Here is a 20,615-nt window from a genome sequence, read left to right on the forward strand (position 1 = left end):
AACTTGTGTCCCTGACTCCCATGCTTAAGAAAATGGTATTAGAACTGTAATGCCGATGACAAAAGCTTTTAATTCAGCCTCGAGTGACAGGATTTGTTCCCAACAAAAGGTCTTGAAAATCTGTTTAATGTGATTTGACCACAAATTTGATCTTGTGGTCAATATTGTGTCCAAGTTAGGTGAGTCGCTTAAGGTCCTTATGGACAAAGTGCCAAGTATTAAGCAAGTTCCAGTGTCAGTGCCAGTGGAGGAGGTGGCTGATGTTCCCAGACAAAGGTCACTGTCACACTCCCCTGAACCTGGGAATAGACATACCAGAGGTCCAAAGGAGGTCAGTGGGGTTTGCCCACTGGCAGTTGCCCCCTCATCCGATTCAGTGGTTCGTGGTTTTGACAGCCATTGGAAAGGTGTCACTGTAAGTGGTCACCAGTTATCATCTGACTCTGATCTCTCCAGTCCAGATAAGAGATATTTTTGGCATTTTCCGGCAGAATTTTGTCCCTTGTAGAGACATCATGGTAGAGAGGCCTCTCCCATTTCTCCGAAACGTGCTAGAGACTCTTCTGTTAGCCCGCAACCAGTTAAGGTACATGGCGCAGCCCGGTTTGTCATTTGCCCAAGTGTTCCCATGCAGAATGTCAGTCTTTGGCACCTGAGCACTCCTCCAGGAAATGCTCTTCTTCTGGGGACACACATGAGCAACCAGATTATTTGCCAGATGCCACCCAGTCTCCGAGCACCATTCTCAGACTCCCAAGCGCCAGTCGCAAACTCCAGAGTGCCCGTCTCGTTCTCCTGAGCTCCCACCTTGGACCAGCTCGGCACCAACTTCTAAGCGCTCGCCGCCAACTGAGCGCCCGCCTTCTTCTTCACCTGCTCTTGTGTCAGAGGATCCCTCTTTTGCTCATATTAAGAAGCAATTAGAGGATGTACTGGGCTTGCTGCATAAAGGTCCATTATCAGTGGCTGGCTTGGTGTTGGGGAAGAAGGACTGGAAGCACCCCTTCCTATACAGTATATGACTTCGCCTTGAATTTTGGGTGTTGAGTTTCTTTTTGGGAGCGGGGGGGCTACTTGTACCCAGAGTGCCCACCAGTCTGTGGTAGTGATATGATGGTTTTTAATTATTATTATTGTTGTCAGTGTAGGTAACTACTTTATTTGGTATTTTATATTTTGGTACTGTGGCCAGGGCAAGGGCAGTTTTTTGTCTCTTGTTTTAAGGGTGTTGGAAAGACTCCTTCACTCCAAAGCCCCCTTTTAAAAGTAGGGACTTCTCACAGCTATACCGCTGCAAATTCATCTTCATAACTGACTGTTTTTGGAACAGAATATGTTCATTTATCCCACCACCTATCAATGTGGGATTCAGCTGTTTAATTACTTGGTAAGTTACATATATGAAAATGGCATTTCATGATAAAATTGTTTTATATATGTAACTTACCCAGTAATTACATTAGCTAAGAGTTTCTCTTGCCTCAGCAGCTTAAATTAAAAAATTTGCAGGTTAGCGCTTCAATTTAGTGCAGGTGACTGGTCTCGCCCATTAGCGAGAGTATCAGGAACTACTCGGCAAACATTCGTCATTATGTTTCAGCTGACGCTCGAGTCAACACAGAGCGCTTCGTCAGGATTTAATGCAATTTGGCTCGGTCAGAGACCTGATTTTGCTGATGTTTTATCGCCAATTTCGGGATTCTCTCTGCTTACAGCATCTGGTGCACAGTTTGATTGTTTTTAATTTGTCATTTCACAACAGTAAAGAACTCATAATCAAGTGTTTAACTACCGACAGCGTAGTTTAACCAACGATTTCGCCTTTACCGGTGAATGTAAACATTGTGTTGGTTGCTGAACTAGTAACATGATTTTATTTCTTATCTGCAAGACAGTCTTAATTAGAATTTGAGACTTGTATGTATGATGATACAGTGTGTACTTATGTATGATGATACAGTGTGCACTTCGTCTTGAATAGCGTACAAAGTGTGTGCTACCAAACTGAATTTCCTTTGCAAAGAAACCTACAGTTTTGCGTTCCCTGCCCCTTCTTTAGTATACAAATATTAATGGCAAAGCATTCACTCCAAACTAATATTTTCGTTTGAAAGGCATAACTGTAACCCCAACGTGTGACAGGAATTGAGACGTAGATATCATCGTGGTCCGCAGCTGCTAATTTTCTTTCCTGGCATTGTAATAAATATAACCCTTATTCGGGCCCGACCAATTTTTTCAGAAGAAAATTGAGATATCTGTATAATGGTACCTGTGTCTTCATAATTGTTCTTAAAAAAATTAATTGAATATATTATTACACCTTCCTTTAGAACTGAAAGTGTAATCCAGATTTTGAGAATGAAATGCACCAGTGAGTCTCAATAATGTTTAATGAGTATTGAGATATGGATGTTAAAGGAATTGAGATATCTGTATAATTGAACATATTATTACACTTTCCTTTGCAGAGAACTGAAAAGTGTAAGGGCAGGAATACAGTGGGAGAGAATTGTGCTCATTGTTTTGGTTACGACGTGCTTTCGGAGTGCATGACAGGAATCGTGAAGAACATACACATTTTTAGCTCCTTCTACAGCGCCCAGTAGCGCCTCTCTGTCTAACTGCAGAACGCCAGGCGCCTGCTTGGCTACTGGCCGACGGGCCGCCAGCAGAGCATGCTCAGAGCTCGCTCGAGCCTGCTCTAACTACCGACTTCAAGCACCGCCAACCGCAGAACGCCGTGTCTGCTCGCTTCTGGCTCGACGTCAAGCCAACTGCAGAGCGCCGTCTGCCGAGTTACTGGCTCGGCGACAGCCAACTGCAGAGCGTTTGGCGCCTGCTCGAGCTACTGGCTCGACAGCCACCAACTGCAGAACGCTTGGTGCCTGCTTGAGCCACTGGCTCGGTGGCCACCAACTGCAGAGTGCTTGGCGCCGGCTCGACGACCGCCAACTGCAGAACGCTGGCCAGCTGGCTAGGCCCGCTCGGGCGCTGGGCTCACTTCTTCATGCTCAGCACCGCTTCTCTCGGTGCTCGGCACCAGTTACTGGTATCCTGGCACCATCTAATTCATCTCTCCCACTGCAAACCTCTTCCTGCCCATTTCATCCACTTGTTCCCAATGCCTGGCCTCCTCTACTTTCTCGTACTATTGTTAGTTTTAGGCTACAGATGTTAACCTTGTGATAGTGAAGTATTGTGCAGTGGAGGAGGTGTCTACTCATCCTCAATCTCCTAGACAGAGGCGGTCCTGTCATACTCCCATACACCGGGAGTGAGACATAATGAAAACCAGAGGTCGTGGGGCTTACACATGGATATTCTCCCCTAGTTGAGCTTTCGTTGTCGGTCCTAACAACAGACAGCCTGGGAAGACGTCTCTGGATGTAGTGAGGTAGCTGCCGGTCCCGGGCTGATTCTCAGGGTGCAGGTCACTGCCATACTCCTCTACCTGGGAGGAGTGCATACCGGGCAGCCCGAGGGAGGTCAGTGGTCTGCCCAGGGCAGTCGTTTCTCAGTCCAACCTGTTGCATACTGTAAGGCGACGAAAGACAGCCACTGGAAAGGCATCTCGGAAGTGCATTGGCTGATTCTCCTAGGCTCAGGTCACTGCCATACTCCCCTCTACCTGGGAGGAGGCATACTGGTAGCCCAAGGGAGGTCAGTGGGGTCTGCCCATGGGCAGTCGTAGTCCCAGTCCAACCTGTTACATCCCAGGTTGCGACTAGAGACAGCCACTGAAAAGGTGTCTCGGAAATGCATCGACTTTTGTCAAGTTCTGAAGAAGCGCCGCCTCGTAGGAGCCATCTTCGTCGTTTTACAGAGGATTCTTGCCCACTCAGAGACGCTTCTCAGGTAAAGATCGGTCCCCACATCTCCCTTATAAGAAAATGAGGGAGCCCTCCTTCAGTCCTCAATCTTTGTGCAGCAAGTTGGACACTCCAGAGTGTTTTTTCTCCTCTCTTCAGCACCAGGAGTGAAGTTCTTGCTCTCTACACCTCTCGGGCGAGCAGCTCCAAGTTTCACGAAGTGCCCTGTTTCCTCAGAACATCCTGTTTCAGTGGGATGTCATGTTGAGCGCCTTGGAGCAGACAAGTGTCCTGTAGCAGCCAGGCACCATGTTGCAGCCCAGCGCCCTGATGCAGCCCAGCGCCCTGATGCAACCAAGCGCCCTGATGCGGCCAAGCGCCCTGACGCAGTCAGGCGCCCTGAGAGAGTCGGACGTTCTCTTTTGTCGGAGCACCCTGAAGCTGCCGAACTTCTGATAACGCTTGAACTTCATCAAGTTTCTGCCACCCAGCTGATGCTTCTTCTGCTTTGACCAGCACTGAACCTTGGCAACAAAAAACTGGATAATATCCTTCATCTTTTACAGAAACCTGCAGCGCAGACTGCCCCTGGATCAGATTTGATGACATCTCCGATTTCTTCTGTTGAGGAAGAAAAGGAGAAGGATACGTCTGCTGCGCCGTATGCAGCACTCCTTAAGTGCCTTCTTCAACAGTTCCTGGATTTTTTGACTCCGTCCTCTCCTTCTTTTCTTTTTCAGGCCCGTCTTACATGATGAGCTATCAGCCTGTGGATTCGACTAGTCTTCCTAGGATGGTTCTTTCTAAATCTTTCGAAGAAAGCCTTCTCCAAGTAGAGGAATGGCTTTCTGACAAGAGTGGGATCAAGGAAGTGCCTGCTTTAGTGTTTTCCCCTCTCACTCCATCACGTAGGCAGTACTTGTTATATTCAACGGAGAGCCTTCCTGGGAGTGCCTGACTCCTCCCAGGGGGACTTTTCTGCGCTCACTGACTTGGGGACAGGAGATTCGCCTGCATCGATTTAAAATGTTCTTTTCAGCTCAGGAGATGGATCACCTGTTGAAGAGTATTTTTAATGCCTTCAAGGTGTTGAGTTTTCTCGACTGGTGTTTGGGAGCAGTTGCCAAGAAGCTTCAAGAATCTCCTTTCTTGTGTGCTAAAGCCACAGACCTGGAGAATTTTCTCTCTTGTGCAGATAGAGCCGTTAGAGGTGGATCGCTTGAAGTAGCTGCCCTGTATGTCATGGGTGTCCTGAAGGTGCGTGAACTGTGGGTCTCGTTTACAGTGAAGGCTTGACCCCAGAAATCGGCCCTCCTGCTTTCCTCTGATAAACAGCGAGCTCGCAAAGTCTTCTCTGCAAGTGAGGATTTAGTCCTTCATGCTCCTGGGGTCAGGCTTCGTCTCTTTTGGGAGAGACGGGACAAAAGAGGAGTGGATCAGTGGGTAGTCAAAGTTTTTAAAAGAGGGATACGCTATCCCCTTCAAGGAGAATCCGCCATTGACCAAGACTTCTGTTATATTGACAGCTTACTCCATCGGTTAGGAGAAGCATTCGTCCTTGTCGAAGGAAGTGTTCTCTCTTCTGAACAAAAAGGCAATAGAATTAGTGAAAAGTACAGATATCCCTGGACATGTAGGATGTTTATTTCCATATTCCAGCTCACCCGGATTCAAGGAAATGTCTACATTTCATTTTCGAGGACCAGATCTTTCAATTTCGAGCACTTTGTTTCAGTCTCTCGAAGGCCTCACAAGTCTTCACTCGAGTGTTGAATCCTGTGGCGGGTTGGCTACATTTACGAGGGATCTAGCTATGTCTGACGATTGCTAATTCGATCACCTACGAAGAATCAATGCACGAAGGGCTTACAAAACTCTTCTCTTGACCAAGGAATTAGGACTAACAATGAACTTCGAGAAGTCACAAATGATTCCCGCTCAGAAGATTCTTTATTGTGAGTTCTGGATAGACTCCCCAACTTCGGGCTTCTGGTCTTGAAGAGTGGAGACTGTCTGAGGAAGGTAGACCTCTTCGTTCTTGCTCCACCACCCAGTGGATGAATCTCTTGGGGACATTGACTTCTCTGGAGAAATTCGTAAGACTAGGGAGACTTCACATGAGACCTCTCCAGTTTTATTTAAGAGCTTGTTGGGACTGGAAAGTTCATCAGGACAGCCATGTCTTTCCGATAACTTCAGAAATAAAAGAATCTTACCAAGATTGAAGACCACCATGATCTGGATCCGTTCTTTCTCTCTCTTTCGAGAACTTAATGGAAGAGAGGAAGGTTTTTACACCCAGGGATTGGGCTCCAGACTCCCAGGAGCACCCATCAGCCTGAGTTGTTTTTTCCTCACCTGACTTCCACCTCACCTGGCGCCAGCTACATCCGGGTGCCAGCTCTACCCCGAGCTTCTAGGAGTGCCCACCAACTCAGTACACCCGGCGCCAGCTTCCGGTGGTCTAACGCCAACTCTCCTGCATCCCTGGCTCTGGAGAAGAGTTGGAAGCTCATTTTCTGTTGGAGTTTTACGGTATGACCTAAGCAGGATTGGAAGCATAGGAGGTTTTCGTGACGTTTAGTGTTCTAGCACCCTCTGCTAAGAGCGTATGGTCCTCTCTTGTGATTGGACTTGTTTTTTCTGATGCCACTCTTAGTTTCTGGAGAGCTATTGGCTTACCTTTAGTGGAAGCTAGACACATCAGTACAACCTCCCCTCATAGCTTTCAGGCACTGTGTGCCCCTGATGTCCGGTCTATAATCAACCTTCTCCAAGACACTCGGAGAAGTAAGAAAGCATTTTGCTCCCTTTTAGGGAGGCTAAGGATGGAAGATCAGCTTCTACCTCCTTAGTTTTCAGGCAGTGTATGCCCCCTTGGAAAGTGTAATCGATCTTCACTACTTTCCTTTCAAAGAAAATTAAACAATGTTAGATTCTGGCAGTACCATGTGATCACTGTTAGTAACTGGCATGGCATCGTAGAAGGAAGCATAGGATTCTCTCCTACTATCTACTCACCTTGTAGTAAGGTGCCAAGACTTGTGAGAGCCGGAGGTTACAGTTTACCTGGAGCACCCATCACTGTCAGTGAATGGTTATGGTCTGTTTTTTCAGTGCAAGCAACAGTCATATCTGGTTGTTTTTATTGGTACTGCACCCAGGGCAAGGGCAATTATTTATGCTTTGTTGGCCATCGGTGTACACCTTTGTTGCAAAGCTTAATTTTATACTTCGTCAGCCATCGGAGTACTCCTTTACTGCGAAGTGTTCCACTTAAGTAGAAGCGCTCCTGGCTTTACTGCCACTCTGCTACAGGTTAAATTGAGCAACAACCAGAGGCAGTTCTTTACTGCAGGCTCTCTTAACTAACAAGGAACTACAATCATTGTAACCTATGCTGGCAACTTATCTATTATCTCAAATCATCACATAAATTAATGGTTGGGAACAGAATTTGTCCATAATTCCCCACCACCTTTTAAAGTGGAATCAGCTAATGTAATTACTGGGTAAGTTACATATATAAAAATGACATTTTTATCATAAAATAAAGTTTTATATACACTCACCCAGTAATTACGGACGGAGCCCTCCCTCCTCCCCCTCATGGACATAAAGCATAAACGTAATGACGAATGTTTGCCGAGTAGTTCCTGATACTCTCATTAGTGGGTGAGACCAGTCACCTGCACTAAATTGAAGCGCTAACCCGCGATTTTTTTAATTTAAGCTGCTGAGGCAAGAGAAACTCGGCTAATGTAATTACTGGGTAAGTATATATAAAACTTTTATTATAAAAATGTCATTTTCATATATACTTACCAGGTAATTACAGATCAGAGCCCTTCCTCCTCCCCTCTGATGGACATTAAGCACAAAAGAAGTGATTCTTTCTGTTTTGTTGTACCTATTGTTCCCCAATAGAGGGCGGGGTAGTAACCTACACTAAAAAACAAATGAATTGCTACCATGAACTTCAAATTTTTAACTGCTGTGCATATAGAAAGTATAGCTGTGTAATTACTTGGTAAGTATATATGAAACTTAATTTTATCCTGAAAATACCATATTTCCAAGAATGCAATTGTTGATAGTGCTCCATAAGCACACGTGCTGCAGGGCTGCCTTCTAATTCTGCGTTTGTAGCTTTCCAAACTGATATTACCTTTTTATCTTGTGATAACGTCTCCTATCTCTTGTAAAAGGTCTTGATTGGCTTCAACTTTCAAGTGAATATTGTGTAATGGAGGAGGATTGTAAATCTTCATTAGGATATTCTTTAAAGATACCTAACGTAGACTCTGCACTGAAGAGGACAAGATTTGTTGAGGATTCAAGTCCATTTTTTTTTTCTTCTTCTTCTTCTTCTTCTTCTTCTTCTTCTTCTTCTTCTTCTTCTTCTTCTTCTTCTTCTTCTTCTTCTTCTTCTTCTTCTTTCTTCTTCTTCTTCTTCTTCTTCTTCTTCTTCTTCTTCTTCTTCTTCTTCTTCAGCATCATGATACAGTGTGCTTCTTGGAGTGCTGACCACAAATAGGCTCATGTAACCATATATATCGAAAAAGTAAATTTTGCTCTTTTCACAAAATTTTTTGCATACTTTGGTCTGTTTTTTTTGCTTTATTTTTTCTTAAGGATTTTTTAATTGATCATAATTTTAAATGACAAATCATGATCAAACTGTACATTTTAATATTTTTATTTTGATGGTGTTATATTTTTTTTGTTTCTCAGCCCCCATTTGATGTTTGTGATAGTGTCCGACAGCATCCAGGCGTATGCCTAGGAGTGATAATGATACTAGCAGGTCATTAGTCACTTCCTGAAACATATTAAGAAGGATGTTGACTTTTTTCCAGGAGATTTATTTGATCCAAGTGAGTGAAAATGATTAGTTTAAGTGAGTTGTGCATGTTTATTGGTGAGTGAATGAATGGTTCAAACAGACATTATTACTCTTGGTAAGTAAGCATATTATGCCAACACTTATTCTCCTCCCACAGTTCTTTACCACCACCACCACCACCCACCCTCTGTAACCTTCTGCCAACCTCCATTACAATTTTCTTTGTAATACAAAGGCCTGTGGGATGGGCAACTTTAAATCAATTTCTTTAATTATCCATATTAATTACACTAGCAAGAAAAGAGGTCTTCTAATGAGTAATGCACTTGTGTACATATGGTAAAATAACTAGTACTTATATTATTTTAAATATTTTAAATCTTTTAAAGTTTCATTGTAAATCTTATTGTTATTCTATAATGTATTAATGTAATGAGACTAATGAGTAATTTTTAGACGCTGAGGGTTCGTCTGAAGGTTTCTTCTTCAGCGAGGGGTGAAAATCGGAGCAAAGTTGAAGGCAGTATTTACTGTTGATGCAGCAGGAATAGGATAATTCAGGTTAAAGTAAATGGTTGTTGAATGCCTATTATGGGTACATGAAAGGGCAGCTCCTCCAATGAAAGTCATTCTTTAATTGTTCATTTATTCTTTATTGGAGTCCTTGTTTTGTAATGTTACTGGGCTTGTGGTGTATCCTTTGTAAATACTGTGCCATAGTGTTTATTGGTTGACAGAATCTTCTATCTGTATATTATGTAAAATAAAAATTTAATTGTTTGATTTTATAGTAGGTAGCACGAAATATAATTAACTGTACCAGAATGTTAATTTTACATCTTTCATTATACATTATAATACTATAATTTCTTTGCTGCATAGTATTGTAATTAGTTTCATGAAAATAATACCTCTTGTTTTTGCATTGACTACTACTGTAAGCATTTCCAAGACAGAAAATGGACTTTAGAACTTACTGCCAGTTATAATTCAGTACACACTGATATAGGATTAATTATAGATTTTAATACATGATAAAGGGAACAAAGTAAAATAACTGTTCATTTGTTCCGACACAATATACAAACCCTCGGTCCTTTACATTAGGAGATTACTTTCAGGCATAGGCAGGAAACGGCCGTTAAACTCTTGAGCAAGGTAGTTAGGGCAGTAACTACCTCCAGGCGGGGGATACTGCCTGCCCGATGTAAACATTCCACTTGCTTTCAGCCGTCATGCTGCTGACGTGTTTTTGTTCTCTCTACCTGACTGTCGTTGTTTCTTTTCCAGGATTCTTATGTTTTTATGTTTATATATACGCGTGTTTGATATTTGTTAATATAAAACCCACGATTTAGATAACCTGGTGTAAGCCGCCGCTCCCTGCCCGTGTTCGGGTTTGACGGCCAAGGCATAACTGGAGTAGCGTAACCAAGTGGTATGCTTCTCTCCAGCTGCCTCACGTAGAATACCGGGAGGCGCCTCCTGTACTTTCGATATAGTTTGGGACGCCATATCTTCACTCCCCACATCCATCGACGTAAGAGTTAGTTCCCCTCTTGGGCTTCCGCCTCCGTGTGTAAGGGGCATCACTAATTTCTTCATACTTATGCTGAGTACTGGCTGGCCTGGGCGCTTAGAGATTTATGTGGGCTTTAGTGGGAGGGGGTTACGGGCGCTGCCGAGATTCCGCTTCCACGGTGCCCTTGGTGGCCTCTCCGTCTCTTTTTCTCTGTTCTTCCTTTCTCTCCTTCGCCTCTTCGCCCGCTTCTCGGGCCGGGTGAAGACTGGGTGGGTGGGGTGTGGAGCGACTGAGCTAATTGCCTAGAGTATTCCTAACGCTGCGTAGGGTTGTTACCCTTGTAGCGGGAGTGAGCCTCCTCTACTAATGGTTTTTCTTTCAGGTTGAAAGCGACATCGCAGACACAGCAGTAGTTGGGTTGGATATATCAAGAATATCTTGCATGAAGTAGTCCCGACATTCATTCAGTGTTGCTTCGATCGCACTAATACCCGATTAGATGACATATTTCCACGTCGGGATCGCTCTGACTCTGTTCCCGCCGATGTAGATCAATCGCTGTCATTGCTGGTTTTCATGTATGCTGTTGCAATGTTTCCTGCGTATCTGTGGTCCATCTGCTCCTGCTGTTCCCTGTTATGCTCTTGTCAACTCAACGACAGTCTGTGGCTGTTTCTGGTTCCCGCCACAGCCGCCTCTGATCGCTTCCTGTCGCCAGCTGGACTTTCAAATGACATTCTGTCCGTTGCAGCAGCTCCGCTTTCCGAACCGCTAACGTAGCTCCTGCATCGAATGGGTCCTGGATCGTGCCGCTTTCCTAGTGATTGTGCCCAGGGCCGCTACAGGTTCCTGCCAGCTGCCCTGGAGGTTACGCATGTCAGCCATCCTGTAAAGATGTTACGTTGAAGGGCGAAGTCGCCTGTGGAAGTGACGTTCCGGCCGTTGGCTGGCTCCTGCTCTCCGAACCTTTGCCGTAGCTCCTGCATCAGCTGTCCTGACCATTCCTGCCGCTCTGGCGAACGCGGTCGTCCATTTCCGTGTTCTGCCAGCGCCCCAGAGGTTACGATGCACGCCATCCTGTAGAAGATGTCAGCGTGAAGATGTAGGAAGTGGTCCTGTTGAGGTGATGTTCCTGGGCCGCTGCAGGTAGCTCCTGCCCTCCGAATTGCTGCCGTGAGTCTCTGCATCAGCTGTCCTGATCATGCTTCTCCTGGTGGTGGGGTGTCCCACAAGGCCCGTGTCTCCTGCCGGACTACCCTGGAGGTTACGATGTTTCGTGTCCACCATCCAGAAGATGTCGGAATGAGGTGAACAGCCGTCCTGTGGAAGTAGCCGTCTTCTTCATCTTATCTTCGATTTCGTCTTTCTGCTGCGTCTTCCTCTTCCTCTCCCGAGGTCCTAGGTCCCAGAATCGACAGACCTCCATCGCCGGGAAGGAAGGAATGCTGCTTCTTCCTCTTCGATGCCCTTGGACATCTAGGGACTGCCTCTTCCTTGAGGAGGCAGGGGTTCTCTGCTGGTTTTCCCAACCTTCGGGTTAGAAAACTGATTCGCATAGCCCTGGGTTTTGTGGAGCTCGAAGCCACGGGCGCAGGACCTCAGTTTGCGCATCCTGCTCAGTCTTAGAGGTTCCGCCTAAGATAGGGGCTGCTTCGGCGCTGCTCATGAAGCCGCTTCGGGAGTGCCGAGATTCTATGGAATGTCGAGTATCCTGATCTGGTCTGGAGAGATTTTCCTGGGCCCAGTTCGAGCAATGCGAGAGAAAGGGTTGAGGCACCAGTGTGTCTGTTCTCCTGCCAGCACCGCAAGCGCCCCGAGTGTTTGCCAGTGTCGGTCGAGTCTAAGCCTGCGTGTCTCGATCCTCTGGTTCAACACCAGAAGAAGCAGGAAGAGATTCACTTTGGGGAGTCCTTCCGCGACTTCTAAGGACTGACTCTCTTCCGGGAGACAAGTTTTCACCGATTCGCATTTTCCGTGGGATCTTGCGTTTCTGGGGTTGGTGAGAGCGCCTCTTGAGGCCACCCTTGTTGCCAGTCTTGAAGTCTGCATCTAAGACTGGTTCTGGTGCTTGGCTCTTTCGATCTATTAGGAAACAGCACGCCTCCCGATTTTCAGAAGTCTCGCAAGGGGTAGCTCGAATTTATGAATCACGAGCGCTTCCCACGAGGCACAGGACGAGAGAGCGCCGAGACACCCAGGTGTCTGCCGTCGCAGACACCCAGGTGTCTGGCTGCAGGACACCCAGGTGTAGGCGCTGCCGAGAGACCCAGGTGTTCATGCCAGTTGTGACACCCAGGTGTCTGGTTACCGACACCCAGGTGTCTGGTTGCCGAGATGCCCAGGTGTCTGGTTGCCGGGATCGCCCAGGTGTCTGGGTTGCTGAGACCCAGGCGTCTGGCTGCCGGACACTCAGGTGTCTGGTTGCCGACGCCCAGGTGCTTGGTGTGCCGCGACGCCAGGTACATACTGCCCGCCAGCTGCTTCGCTGCTCGGGCGGGCTTCGCTTGTGTCTCAAATTTAGGTTCGGCATGCAAGATAGCAGACACAGAATTCCCTTGAACCTTTCTTCTCGAGGCTCGCCTCATGTGGAGTTTTTAGAGTTCGAACCAGCAAATTGTTCACAGCAGGACAAGTCCGCCCGCCCAGTTATGAGACTGGCTCGCTCGGCCCCGCCGCTTACGCAGACTGGCCTTCCGACTTGGCTTCTGGCCAGACTGGCTCGGGCTCGACCGCCTCGGCTTGCCAGACTGGCTCGCCGCTTCAGCCTCCCGCCCCGCCTCCCAGTCTGGCCGCGATACTGACCAGCTGATCGCCGCGATCGCCCGGCCTCTACCGGTTTTTTCCCGACTGGTTCTCGGATTATGTTTGGAGTGAACTTTTTGCTCTTTCCAGGAAAGCGCACACGGCACAAGTGCTCTTCTTTCCCGTATGGCAGCAATCTCCTTCGGTTGAATATCACCACGGTCCAGCCTCTCCTGCTTATCATTCCGGCAGGACAGGTAGGATACTCTTTCTCCTCACCTGTTCGCTCCTCTCAGTTGTCTGAGAGGCGCGAGATGGACAGAGAGAGCTCCGACGAATTTTCTTTCGGAGTTCGGCTGCCTGGTGTGCTTTGGGGTATCGGTCCTCCGATTCTCTCAGATATAACCAGGTAGCTGAGGAGGGTTTCCCATGGATCTGTCAAGGTCTCCTCCAAGGAGGTACAGGAGCCACGATCGGAAATAGCGAGGGTCTTCCTCTTCAAGTTATGATCACCCCCTGTGTTCTCGGGAACCGCACGATTCGCCGGGCGCGAGATCCCCCGGGACAGGACCGGCCCCAATGAATAACCTTCATCACTTGCAACCCTTCTGCAGTTTCCAGGGGTCGAGTGTCAGGGACCACGCGGGTCCTGGCTTCCGAGAAGCTGCTCGACCTGATGAATTCTTTTCTTCGATGGAGTTAATCTCAGGTCGAGAGACCAAACTTCCACCCTGCTCGACAGAATATGAATTCTTTCTTGCCTCGAGGGTCTTGCCGACTGCAGTTTTTTGGGCAATCTTTGGTGCTAAGAAGAAGGACTTTTGTCCCACCTGGACTTCCGTCGTAAGTCCCGGAGTTGCTCGACCTTGGGAACGAACTCACTTGGTTTCGCCTTTCTTCAGAGATTTGCCAGATACCCTGGTAATCATGTTCCTACCAGGGCACTGCCTTGTCTCTTTGGACAATGGCCAAGAACTTTGGGTCTTAGTCATCTCACCCCGACCTTGAGTCTGGCCAGCCCCTCAACCTCCTTAGCAAAGAAGTCTCAGGCTTCAGAAGAAGATTGCAACTGCTGAGATGCCTGACAAATGATGCTTATCGAGTCCTGAGTTGGCAGCAACATTGCCGAGACCTGGGAATGGATTCCTTCAGGAGAAGTATCTATTTCCTTAGGTCTCGGCAATTCTTTCCATCGAATCCTCATCCCACCACCCTCCCCGTTCCTGGATTCGGGAAAATGCCAGCCGGCTAGAGCTAATTGCCCTGGTACTCCCGTCATCTTGCAGAAGTTTCCCATGTGGAAAATGAAGTCTGCTTCCTTTTTCCCTCGCTCTTCCTCTTCGATATGAGGAAGAGTTAGGCTAATGCTTGATTATAGGAACTCTTCGAATATGTTGCATATTTCAAGACCTTGTGTCTACTCACAGATTCACAGATTGAGGAATAGGCGCACACTGCAAGACTCGTTCGAATTTGTGTGACCGAGACGCATTAGTACCTTCGCCACCGCCCTGGGCTCAGGGGCAGCCTTGGCCAGTCCGAGACCAGGATGGGTGTTATGCACTCACTGCTCGTTGAACAACAAAACCACAGTAGTGGTGATTTGTCGACAAACAGGAGGCAATCGTTTTTTCCCCCTGTTTCATCCCCGACGAAGGTACTCGAAAGTGTTGTTCTGCTGCAAACTCGACAGCTCAATTAACCAGATACATCCCTGGTGGGGATGTATTGCAGGCGGCTCGCCTCGGTTTGGAGTGATCGGAGCCGAACGCATGCTCACTTTTCTTCACGAAGATTCATACAGAGACTGTTGGACTGAGAAATCCTACCGTCCTTCTGTTGCTCCTGCACACAAAGTCAGTAGTGTTTTCTCGCCTCCCTCATACCAGACCAAGGGCCGCCTGTTGGAGGCAGCATGCTGTCTTTGGTGAAAACTCGGATATCGACGTTTTTTCCTCCATATTTGTCTCGCTTAGGGGTTCACAAACATTGCTCACCCCGGTTACAGACAACATTTGAAGACTTCCTCCGCTCTTCCGACCTGATTGCCGCAGGCATCGCAGAAGAATTCCGCTGACCCATCCTCCTGTGCAGCTACACAAGAAGCGTTCTTGAGGCAGCATCCCTGTGTTCAGGACTGGGAGACTTTTCAGCTTTCCCTTGTAAGCACAGGCTGGCCGAAAGCGCAACGGATATAGCTGGATATCCCTTTGAAGCTCCTCTGCAACACTGTCCCAGGGACTGATCCGCCTTCGCTGGTGGTGTCGTTGTCGGAACTTCTTCTCGGGTCAGAGTCACTGTCAAGCTCCGACTTCGTCTCCGCCGAGGGCTGCTTCTTCCTTTCAGTTTTGAAGAACGTAGGCCCTTGCGACCTGAAGTCTTCTATCATCTGAAGTAGCCTTCATCTCCTCAGTCGAGCAGCTACGACGAAGCTTCTTCAGTCATGCTGTCCCAGGAATTACTGGTGGCATGCGACTCGCTTAGGGTTCTCGTCCGTGTTTGCACTCGCCGCTTTGACGAGTCGCCGATAGAGATATGCCTTCAGGTCCATCTTCATCTTACCCTCTGGCCTTGGCGTAGAAGAAGGCTAACAGGGATGGGGATCATACCAACTCCTTCCTCGGATGTCGTAGGTGGACTCCGAATCCATTGGCATCGACTGTCGGGTTCGAGCCCTGTTCCTCCTCCTGGACTTTGTATCGGCGATCCAGACTGTCTGTTACTTTGTCCTATTGGGAGCTGTGGTACTTTCCGAAAGGTTCGACATTCCTAACCTGGATGTCGTCAACGTTTTCACTAGTACTGTCTCTCCCAAGGAAGAAGTGTCTAAGGACACATCTTCCTCCTGACTTCGTGAAGCGATCAAAGGAGGTACTTGGCAGCTGATGACGACACACGTACCTTCACCCGAGAGCTCACAAAGTCGATGGTTTGTCCATCCCCATTCCGAAGAATATGTCGGTAGCCACAGGTGCTGAAGGCGGGTGTGTGGTCCCAACAGACTACCTTCACCTCCTTCTACTCCGGGATGTTGCACACAAGTCCTGACACTTTTTCCTTGGGTCCTGGTGGCTGCTCAACAAGTTGTGTAGCTTATCCAGCTCTAACTGACAGGTTGCATTTCTCGCCTATGTTGTACGGCTGTGATGGGGAGAATGAATGTTGAGTGACTGGCCTCTCTTCTTTCTCCCCATCCTGGCTTCCCACGTGACAGGGAGCGGACATGCCGCTATGCTGACCGGGCGATCGAGGCAGATACACATAACGGGAGCTCCTGCTCTATTTCCGCTCAGGTTAATAGAGCAAATCCTCACCCTTCCTTGCAAGGCGGAGGAAGGAGACCATGACTATGAGACAACCCAATGCTTGTATTTGCCTTATTGTCATCCGACGTCAAATTCTTCCTAGCCTACTTTGCATGAACTGACGTTTCCTCTTTCATGCAAAGGGACCCAGAAGTCTGACAACTGATCCTGCGTTTACAACCCGATCTTTGTCAGAGGTAGTTTTTCCCTTCCTCGCCTCAACACACGACCAGGAAGGAAGACAAGGTGGTGAACTCCAAATAGTTAGAGACTTTATCAGATTCCTCCTCCAATCAGTGAGTCTCCTAATGTAAAGGACCTGAGTTTGTATGATGTCAGAACAAATAACGCCACCTCATGCCACCCCTCAATCTGTACCTGGGCCGAAAGGCAAAGTGGAATGTTTACATCCGGGCAGGCGGGTATCCCCGCCTACCTGGAGGTATTTACTGCCTAACTACCTTGCTCAAGAGTTTAACGGCCGTTTCCAGCCTACGCCTGAAAGTAATCTCCAAATGTAAAGGACCTCGGGTTTGTATAGTTAGGAAAAATACAATTTACATTTAAAAATTGTTATTTGTGATGTATACCTTTATTTTTTTTTACAGATCCAAAGAGAACCAGAAAGTTTTTCTCTCTCCTTATTGATTTTTATAAAACTTCAAGGGATAATCTAGATAGTCTTATCACAATTGAGGATAAGGTATGTACAGGAATTTTATTCTAGTGGTTTTTTTCAGCCTTTTTTGGTGGGTTAGGCCAATTATGCTATGCAAACTGTTGAGTTAACCATTGAAATTGTAAATAAGACTGCCCATGCAAGATTATCCGTCTCTCACTCATCTTGATGACAATATTTTCATATTCATGCGGCCAGTTGATTTTGGGTAAGTTAGATAATTTACTATTTTGGGTTTTTCCATTATTAATATGTGTGAGTGTTATTGTTTTCAATCTCACTACTGTATGTGGCTATTCCAATGAATAAAATTTGTGATACTTCAGTGAGAATTATTGCTGTGCTATTTTCAGTGATTTTGCCTGCTCCACCTCTGCTTAGTGAGGGGACAGTATAACAATACCTGTCTATATGGGCCACATGACTAAAGATATAGGTACTTTTTACTTGCAAAAAGTAAAACGTCATCATATAGTGAGACATAGAACCTTGAGCAAATGTTTTAAAATATGTCATTTTTAATAATCAACTTTTTGCTAATATAACCTTATTGATGATAAACATCTAGCAAAATTGGTGAATAATCTTTTAAATGAATATGAACTTAAGAAGTCTTGTACTGTCCATTAACTCAACTTCTTCAATAAATATATAAATATATATATATATATATATACAGTATATATATATATATATATATATATATATATATATATATATATATATATATATATATATATATATATATATATTGCTTGTGTTCACTCTAATACCTCTGTAGTAATTAAAAGTGAACAACAATGATAGATGGAACAAGTATGTATAAATATATATGCACCACCTCTTGTACATCTGTTGTCCATCATTGCCATTGCTTTTACTGTTAAAAATGTTTTTGTAGTGCTTTTATTCATAAAAATCTCATAATAGCATGAGTCACTAAAATGTTGAAGAAATCCACAGTGGTGTAAATGTAAATATATGTTAGAAATATATATATACAAATGAGAGGTTTCAAGAACCTGCTTGATTCTCCTTCTCAATCTGACTATACCGTGTATGTAAAGAGTATATTTTATAGTGTAGGCTAGGCTACCATATATGTATATATGGTACCGAATACCCTAGTGTAGGCTAGGCTATGTTCAAGATACGTTTTGGCATTTCTCACTTTTTTCCCAACAAACGATGGTTTTTTTTTTTTTTGGAACCTAACCCCATTGTAAGTAGGATAATAACTGTATAAACATTTTTAGTTTGTTTTGTGTGTGTTTGAACCATCAAAATAGGCAGTTCTATGTGTTTTTAGAAGGGTCCTAAGTATTTGCTGGTTTTAACTATTCACGGGTGAGTGGAACTCATCCCCGCAAATACGTGGGGTTTACTGTGTATATATATATATATATATATATATATATATATATATATATATATATATATATATATATATATAATATATATATATGTATATGTATATGTATATGTATATGTATATGTATATATATATATATATATATATATATATATATATATATATATATATATAGTTATATATATATATATATATATATATGGAAAGCAAGGGCGCTATCCATCATTTGCATGTCTAGTAAAGAACTTGAACCTGAGAGCAACTGCACCTAAGGAATTACCTGGGCAAGCTAACTGCCTGCACACCAGCGAAGCCCCAACTTCCCGACTAGCAATGACCCAATAGACAACATTTCATCTTGGAATTATCCCTTCTGGAGTGAATAAGATAGAAATCATCAACACATTAATCGTGTGGAACAGAAATAAATTTCTGACTCATGTCGGGGATCGAACCCAGGTCTCTCAGGTGGAAAGCAAAGGCGCTATCCACGGGCCATACAAGTCTAAAGAAGTTGGAACTTGAGCAACTGCACCCAAGGAATTACCTGGGCAAGCTAACTGCTTGCATACCGAAGTTTTCCCCAACTTCCGACTCAGCAATGACCCAATAGACAACATTTCATTGAATTATCCTTCTGAGTGAATAAGATAGAAATCATCAACACACAATCACGTGTGGAACAGAAATAAATTTCTGACTCATGTCGAGGATCGAACCCAGGTCTCTCAGGTGGAAAGCAGGGGCGCTATCCCTGGGCCATACAAGTCTAAAAGAACTTGGAACCTGAGAGCTGCACCTAAGGAGTGCCTGGGCAAGCTAATTGCTTGCATAAATCGTAGTTTTTCCCCAACTTCCGACTCAGCAATGACCCAACAGACAACATTTCATCGATTATCCTCTGAGTGAATAAGATAGAAATCAACAACACACAATCACGTGTGGAACAGAAATAAATTTTGACTCATGTGGGATCTAACCCAGGTCTCTCAGGTGGAAAGCAAAGGCGCTATCCACTGGGCCATACAAGTCTAAAAGAATTTGGAACCTGAGAGCAACTGCACCAAGGAATTACCTGGGCAAGCTAACTGCTTGCATACCAATGAAGTTTCCCCAACTTCCGACTCAGCAATGACCCAATAGACAACATTTCATTCCGACTATCCCTTCTGGAGTGAATAAGATAGAAATCATCACACACAATCACGTGTGGAACAGAAATGTTCTGAGCTCATGTAGGGATCGAAGTCTCTCGGGTGGAAAGCAAGTGGCTATCCACTGGCCACAATAAGTCTAAAGAAGTTTGGACCTGAGATTGATGGATAGCGCCCTGCTTTCACCTGAGAGACCTGGGTTAGGTCCTTTACATGAGTCAGAAATTATATATTATATATATATATATATATATATATATATATATATATATATATATATATATATATATTATATATATATATATATATATATATATATATATATATAAATATATATAAATATATATATATATATATATATTATATATATATATTATATATATATATATATATATATATATATATACAACACCTTCTAAAAACATAACAAACATCTCACACGTCTTAACGCTTCATACCCGTATAATAACTTTCGCTGCTGGGAAGAAAGGCGTTGGGTCTGGTATGATACATGAACATCTGTGCGGGTCTAGCGTGTCAGGCAGGGCAGCCGATCGAGACCACAGGTCTACCCCAAAGCCGTCAAAAGTCCTTCAAAGGGCATCAGGTGCTTACCCATACAAAAACAGAATAAAAGACGTTAAAAGAAAAAGAAAGAGAAAGATATATATATATATATATATATATATATATATATATATATATATATATATATATATATATATATATATTAATATATATATATATATATATATATAAAATATATATATTATATATATATATAAATGTATATATTATATATATATATATATATATATATATATATATATATATATATATATATATATATATTATATATATAATATATATATATATATATATATACATATATGGAAATATGAGAGCATATATATATATATATATATATATATATATATTATATATATATATACCATATATATCCTAACTTATATCCGCAATGACCCACAGACAACATATATTATGATATATATCCCTCTGATATATAATATATATATAAATCATCACACAATCATATATATATATAATAATATATATCATATATGTGTATAATATATATATATATATATATATATATATATATATATATATTTTGAGAAACATTTAATATGAATATCATATATATTATATAGAAGGTATATAT

At 44.2% G+C, this 20,615-nt stretch overlaps 1 protein-coding gene across 1 annotated transcript in view; it reads left to right on the forward strand.

The window, feature by feature from the left end:
- The window catches only part of LOC136833438 (uncharacterized protein PF3D7_1120000-like), a 71,396-nt gene that overhangs the window by 17,157 nt on the left and 33,624 nt on the right, over positions 1–20,615 (forward strand). The window contains exons 3-4 of the mRNA XM_067095599.1: positions 8,547–8,689; positions 16,836–16,930. The gene's annotated coding sequence lies outside the window, so the exon portion shown is untranslated. The remainder of the gene's footprint in view (positions 1–8,546; positions 8,690–16,835; positions 16,931–20,615) is intronic.

Source organism: Macrobrachium rosenbergii, chromosome 51, assembly GCF_040412425.1.
Source record: "Macrobrachium rosenbergii isolate ZJJX-2024 chromosome 51, ASM4041242v1, whole genome shotgun sequence".
Classification (NCBI taxonomy): Eukaryota; Metazoa; Arthropoda; class Malacostraca; order Decapoda; family Palaemonidae; genus Macrobrachium; species Macrobrachium rosenbergii.